General features: G+C 34.7%; 1 protein-coding gene across 6 annotated transcripts in view; it reads left to right on the forward strand.

Moving 5' to 3' along the window:
- The window catches only part of LOC100747410 (probable low-specificity L-threonine aldolase 2), a 29,700-nt gene that overhangs the window by 8,248 nt on the left and 2,481 nt on the right, over positions 1 to 18,971 (forward strand). The window lies entirely within an intron of this gene.

Below are 18,971 nucleotides of genomic sequence, written 5' to 3' on the forward strand. Positions count from 1 at the left end.
TCCGCCGTTAACCTTCTGTACATTAGCCGTTCAAACGGTTTTGACCTCTGTGTTCAAAAGAATCACAAAAGCACGCAATATAAATCGACGAGCCGCGTTCGGCTGCGTTATTGTTAAATTACTCAGCCTTTCGACAAATTACTTGGTTTTCGCAAATTTACTTAAGAAGATTTAAGTGCGTGTTCGCCTTCATTCTTTTGTAGTCTATAATACCTTAACTTTGAACCGTAAGTCTTGCTCGATTCACCATTATTTCTAATTTCATAGTTTTGTTGATATTTCTCGGTAACGAGCACGATTTTTTCCCTTTTATAATATTTTCTGGTGTAAAAAATCGGCACTCGCTGAAGTTACCGGAATACATAGAAACTAGAAGCTTTCTGGCTAATCGCGAAAATTTTGAAAGTTATTACTTCGTCACGATTGCTACCAATTTACGTGGTCAAGATTATGTCCAATTCCTGATTTATCTCCAACTCGGTAAGTGATGTATCTTCAGTATTCTGTGTTGAGTGTTGAGTAACAAAATCTAAAGCTGTTTCTCTTAAATTTGTTTCATTTCGCGAAGAAACCGCTGTATCATGTAGCATATTATTTACTTCTTACCGTATTTCATATCGACATACAGTTACTCATATTACTATACTATCTTTATAATTATTTCTATCTTTAAAATTATAGGTATCTAAAATTATAGGTATTAAAAATTTATAGTTATTGCTGCCTGTAAGAGGAAATTTAGATATTATACACTAGACTCCTATATAAAGCGAATTCCTATTATGTGCTAAATTGCAATATACAGGATTTAGGAATTAAATTTGCTTTATCTCAACATTAGATTGTTTTCTTCATCATCACCAGCTACTTATGTGTTTTCTTAAGTACATACCGGTTATCTTGTTGGTGGCGTGGTTGCTATTAATATTGTATTTGATAAAAAGGATGAGTGAAAGTTGGCTCACCAATGATCACGTTACGAAAAATTAAGATATTAATATTTTATCGCATGCCCGTTTTGTTTAACGACCTGAAGTAACAATTTGGGCATATTAAAAAAAATTTTTTGTAGATATTCTGAAGAACTAGTTGCCCATTCTTCTTTTAGTCTCGTTCGCAATTCAAATTTTGAATTTATTGGAAATTCTCTAGCTTCTCCTTTGGTCTAATCGAACCCATAGATTCTCTATGGGATTCGAGTCCAGAGATTACAGAGGTGGATGTAAAACTTTAGGACAATTATTCAAATTGTATAACAAATATTTGTATAACAAACAATTGTATAACAAATATTCCTGTACTATTCTCGCTTTATGTTTTATATCGTTGTCCTGATAAAATTTGAAAGTACTTTGTATTCTCATATTGTTTGTACTTTTTAGCAGATTGTTTTTTAGAAGGTCTAAATATTTATTCTTATCTAATATATGTTGGATAAACACCAGTTCATCCACACCGACGTTCGAAATCCGCCCCATATTCTTCTTGCTACACGACAATTTAAGCTATTGCATCTGATTATTCCGCGTGCTGTTTCAGCACTGACTTTTTTTCCTAATTCCATGACAAATTTCTGAGGCCAATTGTGTTTCGCTACAATGCGAATTTTATTTAACTTTCCATATTATTCTTCTTACCACCTCTTCATAAAAAATTTGATTTGTTTCTTTCTGTTTCTTAACTTCAGTACGGTCTTCTTCTTTATATCTCTTACCTCTTTGTGATGGCTCTAATTGTGCAATTTCATAATAACTTTTACTTTTTTCTCTATGAAAAATAACAAGTTGTCTATTACTAAAACTGCTATTCTGTACTTTTCGTAGCGTGTCAGATTTTGAATATTAGCACTGAAATATAGCTTTGTATTGAGATAGAGTTATATTGTAGCAGTTTGTATATAAAACAAATCTATTTTGCACTTTACCTTTTTTCGAGGACTACTAGATTACACAACATACAATACAAACATTAATGTAACATGAAAATGTGACAATTTTTATTCTTTAAAAAGTAATATATAATTAAATGTTATTGTTAGATTGGAATAGTTTATATATTTTTAATCTACAATAGTTTATTCTTTCGTAAAATAAACAATATAATATTTGAATCATTCCCGCTTACACACGGCAATAATTACAAAAATAGTATGGTGTCCATTATTAATGTGTGTAACTGTATAAAATCTAAAGCTGTTTCTCTTAAATTTGTTTTATTTTGCGAAGAAGTCGCTGTATCATGTAGCATCTTATTTACTTTCTCTCGTATTTCATATCGACATATTTCTATTTTAAAGTCGAAGTTCTTACAATGAAACATAAATACAGTATTTTTTGCATAATCGATAGAAAATCGGGGTTGTAAAAATCGATTATCGTGTATGATTGCATATAATAAATACGGTTCGCCATTTTGATGGACTCAGAAAAATACAGCGCGAGTAAAAGAGAAAAATGTTCGGGAATGGGCTTGATGAAAAGAAACATGTCGGCTAAGCAATGTTTCCAACAACGGAACTTGTTTATTTCCAAGTTTTATTGAATAAAACTTTGACCAATGTAATTATGAAGCTTTTCTGATTAAAACAAGACCAAACACAATGTAATTAAAGAGCATATTTTCTTATTTAATGATATAAACTTACTTACATAATGACATAGTAGCAATAATTAAAGAATTAGAAATTTAAAGATTGTTATCATTTTGAAAAAATCTAATATATACATTGATAAAAGTACGGTTTCAAGGAAATAAAAAATAAAGAAATATCATCATTGTTTCACGAATAATCAATATTTTCATGTTAATGTTACGAACATGTTAGCTTTTGTGTTACAAAATATGCGAATTAATCCGAGTACTCAATTTAATTACCCGATTAATTTTATTTACTATTATCTACTATTTACTATTATTTAGTAAATTAATTTAAAACTTGGATAAATAATTTACTTGTCGGATAGTCGAGTATACGAGTATTCGGGTTGGAAAACTTACGTATAATGTGATTTTTTCCTGGAAGCATCTGAATATCCTAAAATGAATGAAAAATACGAAAAGAAAACTGTCAAAGCACACTCTATTATAAGTAAGTAGTCATCTATGAATTGAAAAGCTATAGCTGTTCATCCTCATAGCAAAAATGATAATTATAATTTTAACACTTAATATGTATTAATTTGATCTTTAATTTCATTTTAGTTTTTAAAATACAGCAAAAGTAAATTTTCAGTTATTCAGAAAATTTAAATTTTCAGTTATTGTTATTTACATATATGCAGGTTCTCACTCATAAGAAAATCATTGAAATCAACCATCACACTTCATTATTTTTAGCAGATTTTGCTAAATGAATTAATTCCTTAGAAATAATAAAGTGTGTAGCCGATGAATGTGTGAATTTTCCTTTTGTCAAAGGAACTCCATTCGTCGACGGATTTTGTAACTGATCTTTTATTTTAGTTTTATTTATTTTTATTGCTGGATGCTGGTGGCTGCTGATAAATGAGGTAGGCTTTAACTAATTTTTTTTACATTGGCAAATATTTGTTTTTGTTTTATATTTTTCATTTTAAAAACGTTACTGCAAAAAGCCACGAGTTCTTGATCATTCTCTAATGTTTCTGTGGCTCTGAATATTTATTCGCATTGTCCTTTAAACTTTCTTCCAAAGTTTTCAAATATTTCATCTTATTCAAAACCCCATCGATTGATACGAGATTTCCAACGTTATTTGCCTGCCATGCAATCCGATGCCATCGCTGATCTACCATCATATTTTACCGTGGTACATAGATTCTTTGAATTTAATTCTGTATTTTATTCCTCTATACAGATTTACGAACGTAACTTTCAAAAATGTCAAATTTATTTTCATACAACAACAGATACTGTGGAGAAAAATACCGTACTCCAGTGAGGATTATCTTTGTAAGTAGATTCATTAGCATATTCTAAATGTAATATTTTATTCTTCCTACTGTTATGCCGCGACTTCTCAGCAGAGGTAGTTTGAAAAATGTGAAGATTCTTCGTAAGAAATCTACGACATTTCTTAGAGACAGAGTCCCTGTCAAAGTGGTTCAGAATTTCGAAGACAAATGTTAAGAACTTGGGTTTTCGGATGTGTATTCTTAACAAACTTGGTACGGATGAATGAACGAACGAATTATCGCATTTACGAACTAACGAACTCCTGGCGACCTCACTAGTGGTAACTTTATATCAACGTTCGCTATCTGTTTTTGGGACAACAGCTGGTAACAGAGTTGGTGTTTTACTAGCCTTGCGAAACGCTACTAACTCCAGTGCTTTGGAACTAGGTTAAAAATGTGCCGGTACTGTGGTATAAGGAGTTCCCAGGTTAGCGATTCTTTCCAGCATTACATAACATTATTAATAAACGGTCTTTTTCTCGCAAGTCGTACATTTAAATCGCGTTTTCTTAATAATCTCCGATTCAATTCTGTATGTACTTCTTTATCGTACTATGCCGCTACCATCGTCGTCAGTTGTGGTTCAAATGAAAAATTAAAGTATTATTATTATTATTATTCTGTATTATTCTCGTACCTCTGAATTTCGCAAATTATTCATATATATCATCCAGGACGACCTTCTTCCCTAGAATATAATAAATTGTAGAAATGTTCCTCTCTAGGAGCTTTACAGTTTCGCTTGTAGATTTTCTTTCCTCGTACCACTATACTAATAATTCTCTTTCTGTTTTATTCGCTTCCAATTTCTTCTAAAATTTCATTATATGGGCACTCGATCTTGGGGAAACTACAGCGTAAATTCTACGCAGTATTTCTTGCAGACTAGCTGTCTGTAAACTAGCCAACCTTTGTTTACGTTCTCTTACCGACCGAAACGAAATTATTATGAAGATCCTATACAGATTTTCAACACTTTTGCGATTGATGTTCTGCTACTAATTGCAATAAATCATTCTATTTTAGATGTGCGTTTCCCAATTTGAATGAAATTTATACATAGATTATCCTCACATTTATACCCATGCATTATACATGCGAAAATTTCAAAATATTTATTATCCTTGTTGGATTCCAGGATCGTATGGATCGAAGAATTGGACGGTTTTGATACGATTTCACGTGTATTTAAAATATACGCGTACACGTGTAATTAATATATCCGCGTTTTAATCCATGTACTTCTCAATACACGGGTACACGTGTATTAAAATACAGGAGCGCACGGATCATAATATCTATACATGTAGCTGTACATGTACTAAGGTTCACGAATACACGTATCGAAATGTATAGTTTCACGTGTATTAATACGTACTTTATGTTTTATTTTATAATTAAATATCAAAATATTTAGATATGTAAATTGTTTATGAAATTTCATTTTTTGGTTTGCAGGTGAAAATAAGAAACATTATGGTTTTGGTTAATAAAGTTTAATTTATTAATTTTCTGCTTCGAGATAAGGAAGCTAAAATATTAACATTTTGTGCAAGTAAATGGTTTCTTTTTTTGTTACAATATTTTCAGCACATGAAAATATTCGCAAGTTCGGAAATTACTGGATATTAGTTTGCGCTAGTCTTCCATCATTCAACTTAATTTAATTAAATCAAAGCGTTACTGTGGCTCGGTCATATATGTTTCTTTTTGAATATAAACGTTATTCTTATCGCTGATTTCGTCATATAAAAATTCAAGAGCAGATTTTTCGTGCGTCTTTCTTGCATTTACTGTGTGTATTGCGTTTATTATATTCGAGTTTTGAAGAAAACGTTTGACTTCTGTACGAATTATTATTTCTTTTACTGTTCACTCAAGTTTGAAACGTCTCGTAATATCCGAAATTATAGCTTCTTTAAATGTATGTGTTCGCTGTTATCGACTGTCGGACACCTTGAGATTTTAAGACAGTGCGTAATAGACCTCAATAGTAAATATGTATCTATTATTTTTCTTAACATGTTGACGCCGGTGCGGCCCATCGGCAGGTCACACGTGTCTGTCTATATTATTTTATCTCAACATTATAAGCAGATATACAATAGTAAAAACATAACAATTCAATATTATAAACTTAACATAACTACATAACTTCCTTTCTTCATGCAATTTTTTAAAACAATACAAGAGTACCGGCTGGCTCTTACAACGATTACAATATATTTTTTGGTACCTTTCACGGTATACTCTCTACCTTTTATTCTACAAATGCGTTTACAACTTTCTTTACACCGCCGTTTCGTTTTGCTCGCAGGCCCTTGGTATGACTGCAGAAAATGTGATCGTTTTTTTGGCAGTACTTCATTGTCACTTGGCATTTTTTCTTTGTGGGGATTCACTATATTTAAAAGGTGATAAATAATTTCTTCGAAATTTTAAAATTTTTATACTTTTAGTATCCCATTTTCTATGTACCATTGCCACGCATTTATGAGGCAAGTCCCACATATTAATTCTATTACAATTTTTTTATACCATTTTATGGTTCTGCGCAAACAACTATAATAGGATGACGTTTGATCGGACAGATCAACCCCCCTTTTTAGCATTATTATAAAAAAAACTGTGTCTGGCTTTAATTTACTATTTTTCCCATGAACAATAACACAGCTATGATTTTTGGAACTAGCTAGCATACATACTGGCCTTTTGTCAGTCCATTTTGCGTATCCTAACGCTATTTTCGTTGTTCATGTTCCTTACGCGCACCGTTGTTCTCCGACGGACATGCATGACTATTGTTTATTCCTGTGCGGAATTGAAAAATTTTTTGATTCGCGCAATGAACATTTTTTATAGAAAAATGTACACAGAATTACGTGCGATGGTCAGAATTCACGTCACATCTCTACTTTTTGAGAAAATTCGGAAAGAGTACAGAATTAGGACCAAAGCTGGTCCCGTCAGCTTTACTTAACATTTATAGATATATGCAAATTGATATTGACAAACTATTGTATATTAGTGTATTAGTTGAAGTCCACGGAATTCAATGAACCCAACAGGAATCATATAACTTTCTTAAATGTCGTATGAATTGAGGTCAAGGTTGAAAAATTGCAGTCGTGTCGATAGGTTAATGTGACCCAGCGCCGCCCCACGAAGCAGACAGTGAATTCATCAACGTATTAACAGGATTACAATACCCCGTTCCCACACATATATCACACACGATATTACAAATAAATATATACATATGCAACCATGACCCAAACCTATGTACACATACTGTCATAACTCAAACACACATATAATATTTCCTACCCTAAACCTGTATTAACCAAACATTATCTCTACCTCTACCTTTTATTGCCTTCACCTAATCCCAATCCGTGTTTTAATTCTACCATACTTATAGTTAGGACATTACTAATCAACTATGCTATTTTTTTGGTCTAGCCACGTCAGTTTCCAACGCTTCATCCACTCACTACGCCTTCTTCCTCCAGATTCTCTAGCTATTTTTCCTAGACCTTACTGGTACTCAGTAGAATGTAAGGACGATCGAGTTAGATGTAGAAGCAGATATCTAGGGAAACGAAGAGAAAAGGGCAATATTTCGCATAGTTTGAATTGTGGTCTCAACTAACGGGATTTCGATGCTGAATATTAGGATATTGTTGTTATAGGCGATTATTTAATTTATACAATTTAATCGTATTTGTGCATGCCGGAATATGATAATGGAATGGACCAACTCAGCCCCCTCCTGGAGAACGATATCGCTTAAGTCGTTGAAAAGGATTCGGGAAGATACTATCTGCGTGTTCGAAGCGAGTCTTGTCAAAGTAATGGAAGATATAATTATCAATATTTATCTGGTTCCGAGAACATCTGTGACAGGGGTAATACTTCTTCGGAGATAAGATGTTGTTTGAAGATTTCGTTCAGGTAGTTAGTAACAGTAATGGAGTTTGTAAGACTATTACACGCTTCTATATTTTCCTTAAGTTTACCCTCGTCCTCTCGCAGAGACTAAGGATGGGCGAGCTAAAATTTTGAATTGCATCTTTAGTGATTGCAATTTGTTGTCTCATTGGTATTTGAACATTCCTATCTTTGAAGAGAGTCGAGTCGATCGCCTTCTTATGAAATTTAGCGTCTTCGGTATCGGGGGAATAACCAAAGCAAAACGTACGATGCGCCGTCAAACGCGCCCTCTTTTATTTATTTTATTTCCCTTGTTCGATTTATGTGGCTGTCTTGTATTTGATAAGTTTGATTCTATTCACAGTTGCGTTGAGAACGTTCAGATGCGTGACTGTATATTTCGAAGACAGCTCTGACCAAAATAGACGTTGTTACCATATACCGCATGTTCGATCTTGTGTGTATACACATTTACGGATCGTGAGTGGCATTTGGATAATCGGTCGAGTTTTTCGCCTGCGATGGTGAGATCGAGGTAGGTTAGTAGAATTTCCAGTTTCGCGTTGCCTAATTGGTTGTGATGTAATCCCACTTGATTGTTTAAGCGGGAGATTTTGTAACAGGATTCGATAATTTTATGAGCATGGTTAAGGATGGTTGAGACGAATGTCATTAGGACAAACCGGAATCTATTATCTTTGTGTTAATAATGTCTATTACTCGTTATTGTCGCCTAAAACAAAGGGTTTCAGAAAACTGGCATGATAGGCTGTTAACTTTCCGTTCTTCAAAATTTGCACGGTATTATTGGAATTGATTTTGATTATTTTGTAAAGAATCTTTGTCGTTTGGTGGCAGTATTTTTATTTAATCTCGGCGTATTCTGTTTGTTTAAGATATATACTAAATCATCGATTTAGTTGTAAGTAAATTTTTAATCGAATTAGGTTATCTCTAACTATTTTTTCCGTATAGCTTAGTTTCCATTTCAAGTTGATTCTATAGTCCTCATAATAATAAGTTGTTGTAAGACCCTTGAATTATATTACTAGATATGCTTTAGTTCCGAAAAGCATTTCATATTTAAGATTATTTCAATTTAAACACGCGTACGTAGGCTAACGACACAGAGGTTATGAATTCTAGTAGTTATCGTTACCTCATGCACCCCATCGATCTCGACGATTTTCGAATATGTTGTAGAAATCTATATTACCAACAACTTTTCCCTATTCGTGTAACCACCGTTCGGCATTAGTTTCCGAGATATTGAGAAAAAGTTGTCAGTATTGCTATAAAATTCCGAATTCTGCTTGTAATGGTGCGTCTGTGACAGCGCATGTGCCGGAGTATTGGTTAACATTAGACAAAATATCCAAACTTATATAAATTATGAACGAAAGATAATAAATAGGTTTGGATTAATCTCTTAGCTACTAATGCCACTGTAGTAATGCCTTTTGTGTAGATGATCTTTTCGACAATCTATATAGTGACTTTCGCTTATGGCATCTTTTTGAACGAGACGTCACTACAGTGGCTCACCCTGTCTGTAGATATGTGTAAATTATCGCACGATCGTTATTTGTTTAGTTTCGCATTTTTTCGCTCAAACCACGTTTCTTAACGGCATATAAGCGAATGTATAAAGGTATTTCTGCCAGAGATGTCAACAGGCCATATAGTATTTACTTTTGAAGACACCAGTTATGAGTACTGTTACTTTTTTATTTTGTTATGTGTACCATTAGTCGATAACCTTTTTAACATTCCGCTTCGTATATTTATAATTTTGTAAAATTCTTAACCTCTAAATTCTTGAGTATATCAATACAAAACAGAAAGCAGGGAGCAATTAGTGATGGTCTCGAAGTGGACTCAGGATTTAGAAAGGCGTCGAACAAAAATATAAACGATAGGAAACGTGTAAGAAAATTGCAAAGAAAGATACTGAGTTCAAATACGATTAATTCTGGAATGAAAATACAAATTAATCGATTTGCTACTCCGTTACGATTACTTTGAACTATTCTATTTCTGAAGTATTGATATCGTTTATTGTGGAATAAACAAATCGGTATTGTAAATACAAAAGGGAAAATTCTATGTGCTCTTTTGTAAAACCTCACGAAGGAGAAACAACTCTGAGTGAGATGTATTGCTTTTTTGCAATCAAGTCACTTACGTCGCCAGTAAAAGAGTCACATTATTCCAAATATCGAACAAAGGTTAAATTTTTGCGTACTGATATTTTCGGACGCATAATGAATAGAGATAGATATCCTTTTTTTGTTACGAATGCTTTATTTTAACGAAATTACGACAGCTAATTCTGATTGGCTAGTAGAAGCAAGAGAATTCTGTAGTAAGTTTCGTTTTTCATTTGAAAATTATTTTAGCCCATTTAGTAACTTATGCATAAATGAAGGTTTATCATTACATAAGGCGAGGTTATCATTCAAACAGTATATTCCATCCAAACGGAGTAATAGATTTGGCATCAAATCTTTTATACCGTGTGACTGTAAAAGTGGATACGTATTACGTTTTCCTGTGTATACAGGAAACAAAAATAAATGAGAAGCCTCTGGGAAAATCAGGCGAAATTGTAATTCCATTATTAGAATGACATTTAGCATTAGGAAAATGCCACACTTTGTTGATATTTGGTATACCAACCTGGCTTTACCAACCAGCACTTATCTCCAAAAAAACCCCATGTGGTAAATTGTCAGAGGAAAGGTATTCCTATCACGAGTGAAAAATTAATTGGATGTGAAATGTGTTTTCGATCTTCGCCAAATATGTTCGCAGTCAAATGGCAAGATAAACGCAAAGTGTATATGCCGTTCACTTGTCCATCTGCGGATTTTATAAATACAAGGAGACTAAATTGTCGAACGAAAGAGTTTATCCAAAAATCGTTTTGCACAGTAAATTATATTGCAAACATGGGTGCGGCAGATAATCTGTCCCTATTCATTATGTCGCAGATATAGCAGTACACAAAATATTTTTTCCATCTACTTGATGCAGTCATTCAGAATGCATTTTGTTTGTACAAAAAAAAAGAGAACATTTTAGCTTCAATTAATTAAGGAAATCGTAAAGAAGTATAGAGAGAAAAATAACGATTTTAACAATCGGCATAAATCTATCGCAGGCCAACTTTGCTGGAAGACATTTCCTGTCTTTTTGTAAAACAATAAATACACAAAAAGAAAAAAAAAGAAAACGTTGAGAAATTATGTTATACGCACAAAAAACGATATAAGGCGAAGATCACGCTACGAATGTTAAAGTTGTGACGTTGTACTCCGCGTAGTCCCTTGCTTCAAAATATATCATACAATACTGTATTGATTTTTTAAAAATTTGTGTTACTACTTAATAAAGTATACGTGCCCATATTATCTTACTATGTTTTCTTCAAACTCTTTGCTTGAAAATATCTAAATAAATTATAATCTGTTCATCTATAATTTTATTCGTATGTAATTTCATAGTTACATACACGTACAGAATTTTGCAACTTTCAATGAGCGATTCTTGTAGAGCTAAACATTTTACGAGTTAAACACGAATCTGCCAACCGTCCTTTCCTAGAACCTACAGTTTTTGAAAAAATCAGTTCGAAAAAAGATGTGAAATTTTCAGCTTTCGAGATGTTTTTTGATTTTTACTGCAGCAGCTATCGAGTTGCTGCCAGTTTGTTTCAAAAACTATAGTAAAAACCATAATACGCGATACAGCAGACAGTTTTATTGAGAAATACCGAGAAAAACTAGAAAATTATGTTTTGATTTTGATGTAAAAGCGAAATAGTTTGACAAAACACGTGGCAAACTTGCTGCATTTGTTTTAACACAATAGTGTTATGGGCAGAATTCATTGTAGTAACATCGATAGTTTTTTCTCAAAAACTAAGACCGAGTGGCGATTATATGTGTAATAAAAAGCATGCTCGATGGATAACGAAATCATAAATCATCAAGATCGGTGAAGTGGCTGAGATATCGATAATTACCTGAATTCGTCACAATCCATCTGTTTTTCACTAATGTAATGTTTTAGTTAATGCTGTAACCTTAGGCGACCTCTCCATTTGTTTGAAGCTGATAAGGGAAAAATAACACATGTTTGGTGTTGAGTAGTTCCGTTTAATCAGTTATGCATTAACTTTGACAGAAAATCGGTTCTTTGATCGCTGAACGATCTTGTCATATTTTATTCACCACGTACGAAAATTACGTACGGTTAATTTTATGAAAGTTCAATTTTTAAAGTAATAATCTTTATGATTCCAAGAATTGGTAATGATAACGACGATGCAACACTGATTTGAGTAATTCGATATTTGAACATTTTTTTACTAATTATGTAAATGAATTCTGGAAACAAAAATAATAGACACGTCTCCTTTTTTTAAATATTAGTAATAAAAGTGTTATGAGTAGTTCGAAATGAAAGAAGTCGAATGTTTCCGACCGCGCACCGAATGTACACGAAGATCACGTGACGTCACAAGTCTGCAAAGGCGCTACATACTTTTTCTCAACTCGCTATATAAACCCGATAACCGACGCGTTCACATCAAAATACGATCGTGTATCTGCGGTGGATCGCGTAGGAATTCACACTTCAGAACAGAATAATTTTTATAAAACTGGACCAGGCGATTTTGACTTTTTTTGAGAAGTTAGAAGGACTTATTGACATTGTGTAGAAAAAATTTCGTGTTAATTATAGCTGGTTGGAATCGCGAAGAAAATGGTGAAGTTTATGTTTTATAACCTTTTTATCTGGGCCTGTAATGAAAATTTAAACAACATGTTTTTAAGTTATACCAGGTATACACATGCTGAAAATTTCATTGAAATTTAATGCAGTAACAGACAACAGACACCAAAAAATAGAAAATCGTAGAAAACTGTTATTTTCATCACTTTCAACTTTCGTGGCTCATAGCAACGTTAAACGATTTCAGTGAAATTGAACGAAGTTGGAAGAACTGACCTTTACTTCTTTCTTGACGGTTCTGATCAGTTGCATTTTCTTCAAAATTATTTTTTACATGTCATCTAGCCAACTGATCCAGCTAACGTGTCAAAATAGCTTGAGTCGTTTGCACCAATTTTAATACAGTTATTCTATTTTGAAGTTCGAATATCTTCGTAAGTGACTGTGCATCGGAGAGACAGAGCTATAACGTCACAAAGATGGCGGCTAAGAAACGCGCGTTTCTACGCCGCTCAAATATCAGCGACGTTTTGATTTAATTATTTCGATTAATAAGCAAACGTATGTAACGGAAATATCAATTAACAGTCTCTAATACACCGAACTTTTGTTTCCAGTAATTTTTCTATTTATAAAAAGATGTTCTAATACCGAATTGACACCCTCCTGTATATATTTTTGTGGATGTTTCATTTGTTGCAGCGGTCCACAATGATCGATATGAAGTACACCAAAGAGATATCTATCTCTTAACCTGATTCGCCGTGGTTGTAAATGTTATGCATTTGAGACAATTTGAAATATTCTTCTGTATTTTATCTTTCGTAAATGGAAACCGATATACTTGACATATATATTCCATTGTCTTATTAATCTCTTGATAAGCGAATCTCTTCGTGGCTTGTGCATACAACATTTTCCGTCGTTGACGAAACATAAAACAATATTTTCTCAGTTGCATTACGATGTACTAAACCATTGCTTAAATCCAGTAGTTTATTCTCATTTTGTTCCAATTTCGCTTCAATTCGACAAATATTCGCATCTAAATTTCGTAATATTTTTACGATTTAAAAATTTTTAGATTCTATTCAAAGCTTTTTTTGATGGCAATTAATGTACTATGTATTTTATCAAATTCGCTACTTGGATGTTCCAACACATAATTATAACGAGTAACTAACTAAATATAATCGCCTTTCTATTAACCACGTGTTTCTATACTGAACTTCTATACAAACATATGTAGAGAAAAAAAATTGATAATATAGCTATTGCTAATTTTTTTAAACGAGCGAAGGATTGGGGAGTTGCATTCCAAATTCACATTTCCTCTTCCACATTCTTTTTAATTTGCGCTCAATAATCGACCATTTCCACTTATTGGGTTGTTCGGAAAGTACTTTTGTTATTTTTTGATTTAGATGTCGTTAGTCGTATCTTTAAGCAGCGATCTTCATTCTAAAGTTATTGAACAAGTCATGACACGTCTATAAAATCGTTATACGCTTTGATACTTGATATTTCAAGCTTCATTTAAAAAAGAATTATGTCTGAATCTATCAAGATATGTCTGTTTGTTGTCATATCGACGATGGAAACCAGGGTAAACATTTTTATGGTTTGCTCTTTTATTACTGTAAGGGTAAACTTCACTAATCTTTACATAGTTCAGCTGAACGATCCTGTCTTGTGGAATTAGTATTACCACCTGTATAGTTTTTACTATTCCGGCATTCTTAAATAAATAAATTAGTAGCTGTAGAGATGTCTCAGATAGATAAAGCCTTCACCGCGAATTCATATATGCGTTCGGTGGAAACAACTGATAGAACTAAAAGATTCACATGTGTGTCCTTTTATTTATCCTGTTGAGAATTTGTGCATGTACATATGTACAATTTGACATCTTAGAGTGCCCCACAGTACGACTTCGAACTGTCCCGTCCGTAAAGGGTTAACAAATACGATATTATAGCAATGACAATACCGATTCTCTTGAATGTCTGTCGCATAGAGGTTCAAACGGAACTAAGTAAATAATATCCTTTTTATAGAATATACGAAATGACCGCAGCCTACAAGCAACCTTTCTATAGATGACATCAGAAGACACGAAGCTTTGCTTATACAAACTGTTCCACAACAAAGAGATTTTAGTGTTCGTAAGAGATTTTAGTGTTCCAGATCTATTACAATTTTCGTTCACTTCAGCACACACCGTTACAACCACGGTTGCCAACTCCAGCGAACTTGATGATTCTCCCTAACATTCCCAAAGAGGACTGGTGTGCATTTTAACTGTGCTTTTTGTGGGAAAGGGTGACGGGGTAAATCAACTTGGACACTTTTTCTATATATTACTTAATATCTTATTAATGCTATAATATTACAACTTAATGTCAATATGCAAGGTCATCCACTTAACTTACGCAAAATCTTGAACCCGCGCTCGCGAGAACATGAGAATGGTAACAGTATAACACATATGCTTATTACTACGCTCATAGGATTCAGGCTATTCATTGCTATGCAAGTGCTAAATTAAAGCAGTATTGCCAAATTAATTTCTACTTTTTCAAATTGGTCTGTCTTGTTTCGTTTCAATTGTCTTCCTTGTTTCTCATTCTTACATTCGAAGCATTCACAACAAAGCGATAATAGAAATCAGCTAATAGCGATCAATTTGCAAAAAGTTATCGTTTATACATTTTGAAGTACGACGTAGAAAATAACATTCAATGCCTTAGAAATGAAAATTACCAAATATAGAAAAAGAGAATTTTTTTATGTATTATGCACAATTTTATTGTACTTCGTTGATAACTGGCAGTTGAATACAATTTTAAATAGAGAAAAAGTTGCATAGAAATTACATTTAGGCGGGCCTAACCTCAAGAAAGGGAAATGAAGTTACATGTAGAAACAGAATAATTGGGTGCGCTTGTTTCCTTTGAAGCTTCGGGAGCACGCAGGAACATGAAGTCGTTGCACGAAAATCCGAAGCTCGCCTTCTCAGTCATCGTCTTCTCAGTCTTGTAACGTACAATTTAAGACATTCGGTGACTATCAAACTGCTTTATGTCCTCGCTCTATATTTCTAGCAACAGCTCATAGTTGGCCAGCAACGTTTGATTGTGGTAGTATATGGTAGGTCATATGTTCTCACCAGCGCGGGTTCCGAGTTGTGTGGATAAGTCTGTATAGACCTCTATGTACACGTAACATTCGTCTCAACTCTCAGCCATATTCCGTCATTTTCACATGAGTTCGTACATTTTTGAGATGCATTCTCAATAAACACAATAGCACACTTCTTTCATATATTTCCCACCACTGGAAGACTCCACGTGTTTGGTAATTACATTTGAAGCAACTATTGGCGTGGCGTTCGCACATACATTACCGCGGCTATGGGAACGCATCTGCAAAACTGTCCACCTCTACATTTCATTTGCTTATAGTCACTCCTGCCTCAATGGCGTGAGATTATGTGTCAGAAAATCGGTAGATTCTCCGCCATGCCTTTCTGCTTGCTAGCTCATGAAGAGAGAGCTAGCTCATTTCAAGCCTTCGTACGATCTATACCTAGGCATAAAATAGATAAGAAATTGAACGTCATTTCTGTGAGAATATTGACACGAGAGACACTGCTCGAAGCGTATTAGCGGGACATCAAGTGCTCGGTAAGAAAGGAGTTCAGTCCGAACGAGGAAGGATCGTGCTGTTTCAATTTTGATAGGTGGAATACCTGCTGTGACTGTATTGTGGTGACACATTACTCGATGACACTAGATGAAGGTTAACATCAGTGTGGGCGATTTGCACATACACTTCCACGGTGTGCGGCTATTCCGTGGCATCCGCGATTCTGTATTTCTTTGCATGTGTATTTTGCATGTATATTGCATGTGTGTTCTGTATTTCTTTCTATGCTCACAGTTGACTTGATTCAGGGGATGGCTGATTATCGGCAGATTCATCTATCTTGGAGGAGAGGAGGTTAGCTCCCAGGCGATTTTAGGTGTACACAGCTCCCGCACGAAGATCTCCATTATCTGATAAACGTGCCTTAGGAGCGAAGTCATACTCGTTGGAATTAACTGCCCAGCTTGTTCATTGTGCAGTTCAGAGTGCAAGGTGTCAATTTCATCCACATAGTTGCGGAATTTGTGGAGGAATAATATATTAAATTATCACGAAAAACGTAGAAATTATAATATTAAGAACATGTAGTTCTACCATTACGTTTAATCACTTTGAATATTCGATTTTCCATACTATAAATTAAATTCTATAATCTTTTGGTCTCGATTTTGCTCCATTCAGTTCTTATTGCCTATCCGATCACCTTCCCATAGCAAGCACTTTCTAATATTGCTTATCGTGCATTACTGGTGATAAATCGTAAATGCTTTTGTCAAATTCACGGGACTGTCATTTTTTGAAGTGTGAATTGTCGCGTTGTGTCGATAAATGGCTTTTTCTTTCTGAGTTTCTTTGACAAATGTAATGAAGTAATCTTCTAATAAGTCTGCGTATTGTTCCGAATGCATTCATGTAGAAATGTTACAAATTGGTGTTTTTAAGAAACAACTAAATGCTACTCATAATATCAAACTTCTTCCATCGAAATTTCCATTTATGATATTGTGTCTATTGATATTCTATCTGCGCGTATGTCGTATCAGTGATAGTTAAATTTGCCTAGATGGACCTTTTCCATTTCTTACGCTGAAACATGCTATCTCGTGCGAATTCCAATCTTGTCCTTTTATGCTCCTGCATATGTTTCCACGAGGTTTTGTTCTGTGTACCTCTACACTTTGTTTGTTCAAAGTGTACAACTGAATTCACACGTCCTTAACGAATCATTGTCCTGCATTCCTCGATGGGTACACGCACCCTTGTGGGCGAAGTCATTCTCGCTACAATTGACTGCCCACCTTCTTTGCCGTGATGTAGATGGCGTTCCGATCTTTTCAATGCCTCAAATCCTCAAAAGTGTCCTATAGTATAGGTCCGCTTTTTTCAGGCTCACGGATGAATCTTGATAGTTCAGGGTGTCAACTTCATTATGGGCTTTAAATTAGCGACGTCCAGATTCGCACGAAGTTCTTCTTCGTCACGTGGTTGTGCCAAACAGAGCGGCGGCTTTGCCTGTGTTTTTTTTTATTATTTAATTTATACTTTACAATTTGTCTATTTGGTAAATTACCTGTGTTGATGATAAGCTTTGTACAGCCTTGTTGCGTTAGGTTTTCTTTTCGTGGCGTCGCATCGATATGCTTTGGGTATTTCGGCCCAATACTGCGTTTGGAGTCGAAAAGGTGTTTCGCCTAGTGAAGGTTCTCTACGATTTTCGTAATCGAACACTTTGTACAATTACCTCTGTTCCACGGTTTTTCCACAGTATCAGGATGAGGTCATTCGATATTGACGGGGCGATCAGTTTCTTCAAGTCCTTCTAGAACTGGGGCGATTTCCGGTGTCTCATCTCTCGTGCTGTGCGAATTGGCCAGTTTTTTGATTACTTCACTTTTCAACTTCTCATATCGTCCTGTCGCCCGCGGTTTTACTACTATGTTCCCGACTAAATCTACGTATTGATACCCGATGTTCGCGGCGAGGGTATTAAATTTCGCATTGCCCGGTCGGAAGGTCAGTTCGAATTGGCGCGCATCAGAAGCGTTCAAGCGCTTGACCTTCCGACTAGACGAACCACAGCAATATTTTTTGCGGCTCTAGTGGAGGTACGCGGAAGATTTGATTAACTATGTCTTCGCCGTCAGTGGCGTTCGTTGCACGCACTTCCTCGTTAGCGTTACCAATGATGTAGATTTTTAATATGCAGATACGGCGTCTATGTGACCCAAACACCTTCATCTCTTTCGCTCAGATCACGTCGGGGCCATCAATTTGAGGTGGTAAGGACGTGTTGGGTGATATCAAATTACTCCGGTGTAGAGCTATAACAATGTTTATTTTGGCGTTAATTGTGCGTCGTTTTAGATCGTAACGGACGTGCGTTGAGCTCGAATGAGCATGACACAGAAGTGATACAAACACGCTATGTCTATCTTCCTGATGGATCAAAAATGTACTTACCAACAACTACTGTAAACTGTTATATACTATCAACTATGATGGGCTAAGACCGACTATCGAAGCGTGCTGTTCCTCATTCCCCCTTTTATAGGATGCCAAGGTCCTCGCAACAGAGAGTTTTCATCCAAGGTGGGGATGGAAAAATCCGTAGGCGATAAAACGATAAATTTTCCTTTCTAAGGCATATGGGTTTTTTTTACTGAGTCCCAGGATTTATTCTTTTACGTCCTGTCCTAGGACGTCGTTTCGCGGGCC

The sequence above is a fragment of the Bombus impatiens genome, unplaced genomic scaffold, assembly GCF_000188095.3.
Source record: "Bombus impatiens unplaced genomic scaffold, BIMP_2.2 scf_0366, whole genome shotgun sequence".
NCBI classification, from domain to species: Eukaryota; Metazoa; Arthropoda; class Insecta; order Hymenoptera; family Apidae; genus Bombus; species Bombus impatiens.